Source organism: Squalius cephalus, assembly GCF_949319135.1.
Source record: "Squalius cephalus genome assembly, chromosome: 8".
Taxonomy (NCBI): domain Eukaryota; kingdom Metazoa; phylum Chordata; class Actinopteri; order Cypriniformes; family Leuciscidae; genus Squalius; species Squalius cephalus.
In genome coordinates, this window is record NC_137129.1 from 28,822,549 (window position 1) to 28,832,044 (window position 9,496).

Sequence of the window (9,496 nt, forward strand, 5' to 3'; positions counted from 1 at the left end):
ATTGGATTTACATCAGAAGAAGAAGAACGATATTTGAAGACAAGAAAGATAAGGTAAGAAATTCTTACATATTAGTTTGCTATTGTTGCATAAATGTCACATTGCAGTTGAACTGTTGCTAGATATATGGTGAATATTATCATATTTAGACCCGTGTTTACTGTTACTGTGTTTGTGGATATCTGCTCAAACGTAGATATGTATATGGTAGGCCTAACCATAATGTTTTATATTTGAGCGCGATCGCGTTTGAATGTATCATATTTTTGATCGCGATCGCGTTTTAATGTATCATATTTTTGATCGCGATCGCGTTTGAATGTATCATATTTTGGAAAAGCAAAACGCTCCAAACAGCTTCATGTTTTTACTATTATCTCATTTCATATCATCATAACGAATGGAAACATTTGAAGTAACATGATAATCAATATATTTTTCTCTAGCTTAGTTGTTACTGAAATCTTTTTGAAAATATATATAGGCTGCTATAATTGTTATTATTTTATGCAGCACTGCGCATAGCCTATACCTACAAGGCACAACAAAACTGGTGTTCATTATATAATATATTGTTGGAAACATTTGTGTGAGTGTGTGTATTCTGTGAATTTTAAAAAGCAATTTTAACAAGAAAAATCTAAAATGTATTCCCAAAATCGTGCAGGCCTTTCTCTTGATATCAGTATGTTCACTTTTTTTTTTTTCTTTTTTTTTCAGGGCCCAGATGCCACTGAGTCCTGCTGACTTCAACATTCACAGTACATGTCTCTGTACATGAACATGGTAATGTGAAAATCAAACACCTTAGAAAATGAAAGGTATGTACAATGTTTTTAGGAATGGCACAAAGGTCTCTTTCTTCAATAAGTGCTTTTTTGTTGTGTATCTTTGGATTATGTTGTGTTGTAAATAAATCCAAACAATTTTAAAAGCCATTCTTTTTTAAATCTCCTAATTCTTTGTGCAAGGGTGGTCAGAATGATGGGCCCTGATAAGCTCCTAATAGGACCATTAGGGAGGTTCTTTGTCTTTCTCAGGTGTGGAAAGCTTTCATATTAATGAGATGATCCGCCCCTTCGCATATTGCTTTCTAACACAAAACACGTCGTAAATTTTTTAAATCAATATATTGTCTTCTCTGAATGAGCAGTCAGGGTGATTCTCACATAGTTTTAGAGCAAATATTCTAGGCTACGTCATACAATTTTCAAAAGTCTTGTGAAGAAATAATCAGTAGGGGTTTCATGACCTTATTTCAGTGAGAATTTATTTTTGTATTTTCACAAACCACGCATAAATGTCATTATCTCAAAACTACAAACTTTTACATACATGCTGCTGATATATTATTGTAGCAGAGTTTGTGCTGAATACAGTGTAATTAGACTTTAGCCATGAAAATGTCACAAGTAACAGAAATAACCACAAATGTCAGAGCATGTCAGAACACCTCCAGGGCCCAGAAAACAGCTCAGACCCCAGAGGGTTAACAACATTCCCAAAATATCCTCAAAATATTGCAAGTAGAATGTTCTTCTTTTTTATCATGAAACATTGGGATAATGTTATTTTGAGATCATTGTACAAACTTTAACTTTAACAACATTCCCAAAATATGCTCAAAATGTTGCAAGTAGAATGTTCTTCTTTTGTTATCATGAAACATTGGGACAATGTTATATTGAGATCATTGTACAACTTTAACTTTAGCAACATTCCCAAAATATCCTCAAAATGTTGCAGGTAAAATGTTCTAATTGTGTTAACTCGTCACATTAGAAGAACATTTTATAAAGAACAATAAACATCTCATCTCTCAATGGTATCCTCAAAACATTCTACAAATGTGACAGAGAGAATGTTCTTCTTTTGTTTTTATGAAACATTGGGACAAAGTTATTTTGAGATCATTGTACAAACTTTAACTTTAGCAACATTCCCAAAATATGCTCAAAATGTTGCAAGTAAAATGTTCTAATTGTGTTAACTCGTCACATTAGAAGAACGTTTTATAAAGAACATTCAACATCTCATCTCTCAATGGTATCCTCAAAACATTTTCCTAACGTGACAGAGAGAATGTTCTTCTTTTGTTATGACAAAACATTAAGACAACGTTATTTTGAGATCATTGTACAAACTTTAACTTAAACAACATTCCCAAAATATCCTCAAAATGTTGCAAGTAGAATGTTCTTCTTTTGTTATCATGAAACATTGGGACAATGTTATTTTAAGATCATTGTCCAAACTTTAACTTTAACAACATTCCCAAAATATGCTCAAAATGTTGCAAGTAAAATGTTCTAATTGTGTTAACTCATCACATTAGAAGAACGTTTTATAAAGAACAATAAACATCTCATCTCTCAATGGTATCCTCAAAACATTTTCCTAACGTGACAGAGAGAATGTTCTTCTTTTGTTATGACAAAACATTAAGACAACGTTATTTTGAGATCATTGTACAAACTTTAACTTAAACAACATTCCCAAAATATCCTCAAAATGTTGCAAGTAGAATGTTCTTCTTTTGTTATCATGAAACATTGGGACAATGTTATTTTAAGATCATTGTCCAAACTTTAACTTTAACAACATTCCCAAAATATGCTCAAAATGTTGCAAGTAAAATGTTCTAATTGTGTTAACTCATCACATTAGAAGAACGTTTTATAAAGAACATTCAACATCTCATCTCTCAATGATATCCTCAAAACATTTTCCTAATGTGACAGAGAGACTGTTCCTCTTTTGTTTTTATGAAACATTGGGACAATGTTATATTGAGATCATTGTACAAACTTTAACTTTAACAACATTCCCAAAATATGCTCAAAATGTTGCAAGTAGAATGTTCTTCTTTTGTTATCATGAAACATTGGGACAATGTTATATTGAGATCATTGTACAAACTTTAACTTTAACAACATTCCCAAAATATTCTCAAAATGTTGCAGGTAAAATGTTCTAATTGTGTTAACTCATCACATTAGAAGAACGTTTTATAAAGAACATTCAACATCTCATCTCTCAATGATATCCTCAAAACATTTTCCTAACGTGACAGAGAGAATGTTCTTCTTTTGTTATGACAAAACATTAAGACAATGTTATTTTGAGATCATTGTACAAACTTTAACTTAAACAACATTCCCAAAATATTCTCAAAATATTGCAAATAAAATGTTATAATTTTGTTAACTCGTCACATTAAAAGAACGTTTTATAAAGAACAATAAACATCTCATCTCTCAATGATATCCTCAAAACATTTTCCTAATGTGACAGAGAGAATGTTCTTCTTTTGGTTTTATGAAACATTGGGACAATGTTATATTGAGATCATTGTACAAACTTTAACTTTAATAACATTCCCAAAATATCCTCAAAATGTTGCAAGTAGAATGTTCTTCTTTTGTTATCATGAAACATTGGGACAATGTTATATTGAGATCATTGTCCAAACTTTAACTTTAACAACATTCCCAAAATATTCTCAAAATGTTGCAGGTAAAATGTTCTAATTGTGTTAACTCATCACATTAGAAGAACGTTTTATAAAGAACATTCAACACCTCATCTCTCAATGATATCCTCAAAACATTTTCCTAACGTGACAGAGAGAACGTTCTTCTTTTGTTATGACAAAACATTAAGACAACGTTATTTTGAGATCATTGTACAAACTTTAACTTTAGCAACATTCCAAAAATATTCTCAAAATGTTGCAAATAAAATGTTATAATTTTGTTAACTTGTCACATTAAAAGAACGTTTTATAAAGAACAACAAACATCTCATCTCTCAATGATATCCTCAAAACGTTTTCCTAACGTGACAGAGAGAATGTTCTTCTTTCGTTATAATGAAACATAGGGACAATGATATTTTGAGATCATAGTACAACTTGTTATTTCAGAAACATTCCCAAAACATCTTTTGAATGTTGCAGTTAAAATGTTATATCTTAGTTTTCATATAACGTTATAGGAACATTTTTTAAAATGAGAAAACATCCTTAAAATGTTCGGTAAACATTACATTCAAATGTTTTCTTTAGAACATTAACCAAACTTGTAGGGAATGTTAGCGAAAGTTCTGAGAACGTTCCCTGCTAGCTGGGTAAACGAAAGGCACATCTGATAAAATATTTTTACGTTTTCACCCGCGAGTGTTCTCGTGTAAACGGGGCCTTAAAGTGTTTGTTTATAAAACTGTTTTTGTATGTTTTGAATGTCTTCCATGTGTTTCTATAATCCCACCTGTTGGGCGACGCAGTGTTGGAAAGCTATTAATGAGCGTCAGCCAGTGAGTGGTTGCTTTTACTTTTTGTGCGACCAGTCGATTCCTTCTGTCCGCATGCGATAGGGTTCAATCAACAGATTATTACGTGAATGTTTATGTGTGTGTGTGTGTGCGTGTGGTTGCCTATGTTTTACTGTATATATTGTTCTCTTCTTTCTCTCCATTCAGAATTGGGGTGACCGTTCAACGCCAAAGTCCTGTGGTGTGGTGGTGGTTTGCTTATCGATGTGCAGTGTTCACAGAGGCTGATTTGGTGTTGTGTGGTGAGAGCACGAATAATTGCAGTGTTTGCTGGGCAGGCGAGTCGAACCCCCAATTCTGAAGTGTTTAAATCGTGGGTATAGTATGTGCTATGGTTGATGTATTCATTCTAATGTGTGTTTATTATATTATGTCTTTTTTGTATTCTTCTTACTGGTATTTAATAAATGATGAGAAATGTTTTCCTGTTGTCTGATATCTGACTCAGCCACTGCATATCTGTGTGCTTTGCACTTGATGTACAGGTGGGTCCCCGGCCCATTTTCCGGGGTGGCGTAGTCTATTTTTTTGTGCCATAATTGGTGTTGTATTGCGCTTAAGAGAGCAAACTGCCATATATATATATATATCAGTACAGGCCAAAAGTTTGGACGCATTACTATTTTTAATGTTTTTGAAAGAAGTTTCTTCTGCTCATCAAGCCTGCATTTATTTGATCAAAAATACAGAAAAAAATGTAATATTGTGATATATTACAATTTAAAATAATTGGTTTTCAATTTATTATACTTTAAATTATCATTTATTTCGGTGATGCAAAGCTGAATTTTCAGGATCATTACTCCAGTCTTCAGTGTCACATGTGACATCCAGTCAGTCACATGATCCTTTAGAAATCATTCTAATGTTCTGATTTATTATGAGTGTTGGAAACAGTTCTGCTGCCTAATATATTTGATGAATAAAAGGTTAAAAAGAACTGCATTTATTCAAAATAAAAAACATTTTTTTTAATATCATCTTTATCACTTTTTATCAATTTAACACATCCTTGCTGAATAAAATTGATTTATTTAAAAAATAAATAAAGAAAAAAATTACTGACCCCAAATTACTGACCAGTAGTGTATATTGTTGTTATAAAAGATTTCTATCTTGAAAACATTTGCTGCTTTTTTTTTTTCTTTTCTTTTTTCTTTTTCTTTTTTTTTATTCAAAGTATCCTAAAAAAGTATCACAGGTTATGAAAAAATATTAAGCAGCAGAACTGTTTCCAACTTTGATAATGAATCATCATATTAGAATGATTTCTAAAGGATCATTTGATAGACTGGAGTAATGATCCTGAAAATTCAGCTTTGCATCACCGAAATAAATGATAATTTAAAGTATAATAAATTGAAAACCAATTATTTTAAATTGTAATAATATATCACAATAGTATTACATTTTTTTCTGTATTTTTGATCAAATGCAGGCTTGATGAGCAGAAGAAACTTCTTTCAAAAATATTAAAAATAGTAATGTGTCCAAACTTTTGGCCTGTACTATATATATATATTTTGTAACGCAAAGCAGATGATCAGGTCTGCATGCGATTAACCCTCTGGGGACCAAAAACGCGCGTTTTGCTCGTTTTTTTTTTTAGCAATGTAAATTAAGTTCATAATGCTCTGTTAATTTTGAACTTTCATTTTTGTGTTATACATCAATCAATCCTGTTCAGTTTCTATTTTTTTTTTCTGTGTACTCACAATAAAAATAAAGTGTTTTGCTTTTTGCCAAATAAAGAAAAATTAACATGATGAGAGTTCTGCACTCTCTCCGTCCGTGAACTCCAATTTGAAACGTGCTCTATATCTTTAATGATAAATACCCAATTGAGAGATTAATGCATTTATTGTATTAATATGTCTTTAAAAATCAAAACAACACCAAACTGTACATTTAAACAAGTTTAATTATACATTTATAAATAAATAATATCCGTAGATGTCCTGAACAAAATGACGGAGTAGCCCATATTTGTTTACACAGTTCGATCGCGTCCGCGTCCGCCGACACACACACACACACACACACACACACACACACACACACACACCAACCATACTCCAGTATTGCAATCTTGACATTGCAGCCTGTTCATTATAGCCACAATAAAATATAATAATAAAATAGTCAACCTAACATATAAAAATTCCACTGCTCTGTTTGTAGCATAGTAGCCTACAATTCGTACCATTTTGCGCATGTGAAGAGGATGATTTTTTCCGTCGATATTGGAACGTGAGTGAAGTACAAAGCCTATAATAAAGAAATAGTTTACCATCCAAATACATCGCAAATGTTGAAACATTTTGATTCTAATTAGAAAGTTACGTGAGCCTAACGCCGCTTACTTTCACTTTCGCTTATAACGCATTTCATTTTGGCTTGTTTATAGTTATTTTTTCATTCTTGTTCTGTTCTGAATATCATTACATTTAAATGATTTGTTGTTGAATATGTTTAGTGTATTTTTAACCACATTTTATTGTTGTGTATATTGGTATAGCCTATAATAATACCGCGAAATTCCGTGCGGTCAATATGACCGTCTATGGCCGAAATAGGTAAAAATGTTCATTTGTTTTTTTGCCTTATGTGTAATTTATATGAAAAACATTTTAAATGAAAATACAGACACTTTTAGGAAAAGTCAGGTACCAGCAGGATTGTATTTATTTTTTCAACAAAGTTATTGCAGATATAAAATTCAAAACGGTCAAAATGACCGCCATGGCCGTTTTAGTGTTAACTGATCTTGATGAAACTTCAGCAGTGTGTTCGTGGTAAGAGGCTGATCAGATGGATGTGACTATTGTAAGTCAAAGTTATAGCGCCACCAACTGGCAGCAGGAAGTGTGTCACTTTCAAAATGTTTTTGACAAAAGTGGGGGGGTTAGTTTTACCCACAATTACAAAAATCAGTACGTATATTGGTCTCATCGAGCCGGACAACTTTCTAATTTACAGGCATTAGCTGCAACCAACAGGAAGTCAGATATTTTGGTCTGAATATGGATTTTTTGTTAAATCAGCCTCTGAGTTTTTAGTTACTCCTCCTTCACACTTCACACGTTTGATAAGAGGTCTGTACTGAACACATGACCATGCTCATATTCAGTTATAGTCATAACGCCACCTGCTGGCAACAGGAAGTGACATGTTTAACACTGTTGTGGTCTCCTAATAACATATAAAAAAGTGCCAGCAGGTGTTAAACAGGCTAACAACATACTAGAAACATGCTAAAACATCCTATCAAACACTTAGCGAAGTGCTAAAGCATGCTATTACTGCAATTAAATAGGAATTTGCTGTAACACAGGCATGGAATGTCCAATCTGCCCCAAACTTAATATGTAACATGCAAGAAACATGCTAGCAACACTTAGCTAAGTTCTAAAGCATGCTATAAAAGCTGAAGGAAGTTGTTGTAACTTAAGCATAAAATGTCCAATCTACCCCAAACTTCACACGTTTGATAAGAGTTATCTCCTGAACACATGTCCATGCTCATATTCAGTTATAGTCATAGCGCCACCTGCTGGCAACAGGAAGTGACGTTTAACACTGTTCTGGACTCCTAATAACATATAAAAAAAATGCCAGTAGGTGCTAAACATCCTACCAACATACTAGAAACATGCTAAAACATACTAGCAAACACTTAGCTAAGTGCTAAAGCATGCTATTACTGCAATTACATATGAATTTGCTGTAACTCAAGCATGCAATGTCCAATCTACCCCAAAATTAATATGTAATATGCTAGAAACATCATAAAACATGCTAGAAATGCTAAAGGAAGTTGTTGTAACTCAAGCATACAATGTCCAATCTGCCCCAAACTTCACGTTTGATAAAAGTCCTGCACTGAACACATCTACATAGCAATATTCAGATGTAGACATAGCCCCACCTACTGGCAACAGAAACTGACATGGTTAACACAGTAATGCAGTACTAACCACATAATTATTGTGAACCAAGCATGCTAGAAACATACTAAACATGCTAGCAACACTTAGCTGAGTCATGAAGCATGCTATTATGACCATTATACAAAACATTTTGTAACTGACTTTGACATACTCTTATTATATATACTTCCTTAAATGCACATTGCCCAACCATACTCTGTCTTCCTAAAGCCACCGAGTGACGATGGCACGAGTGCGAGGGCCCTTTCATCGCTGCTTGCAGCTTTAATATATATATATATTATATATATATATGGAACAAAGAGACAGAGACATATATATATATATATATATATTGTAGCGACAATGACTTTGTTATGGGGATTTATTAGCTCAAATGAGGGGTTTCGTGTTTTTTTTTAAACAAAAATTAAGTTTTGTGAGTTAATTTTTAGTCCATCTCTGCAAAACGGACTTCAGGGTAGGAGATGGACTAAAAATAAACTCAGAAAACTTATTAAAATGTATTCTGGAAGATGAATTCTTCAAACAGTGGTAGAAGAGGATGTGGTGCTGGTCCTTCAAGAGTCACTCTCAATCTGCCCGTCTATAAAGCCTATAAAAACAGTCTTCATGTATTTCACAACACTTCAGCTTGTGATTCTTATTAAGAGGGGGTCATTTTTTAGGATTCTTTGCCTAACCCAAGTCTCTGAGACCCTGACACCTTGCTCTTCTGGAGACTCCATGTAGGTTGCAGTTCTGGAAAATGGTGGCGCTGAAGACTAAAGGGTTCCCGATGGTTTCACACTTAATTATTCACCTTAATTCTTCATTCTTTTGCAGTTAACGTGTCTTTTCTTCTCCACCTGTTTTTGTCTGACCCTGCTGACCTAATGAGCATTTCACTGTCCAATGGTCATGCCTTAACTGTAATCTCTAGTATTGCACTAGTATTGCATTCTTCTCATGGGGATTTAATAATTTTTGACTTTTCAGTCTTAGTTAAATCTCTTTTTTGGCTTATTTTATCAGTAAAAGAAAACTTGCCTAATAATTCTGCACACCTGAAAATAAGACATTTTTCATTTCCAGCCTTCATGAACAATTATATATCACTTATACATGATTAAATACAAAATTAATAGTAGTTATTAAGATTAATATGGTTTGGAATTGGCAAAATGTTCCTGGAAATAAAATATGATCAGAAAATCAATGTGCCTAATAATTCT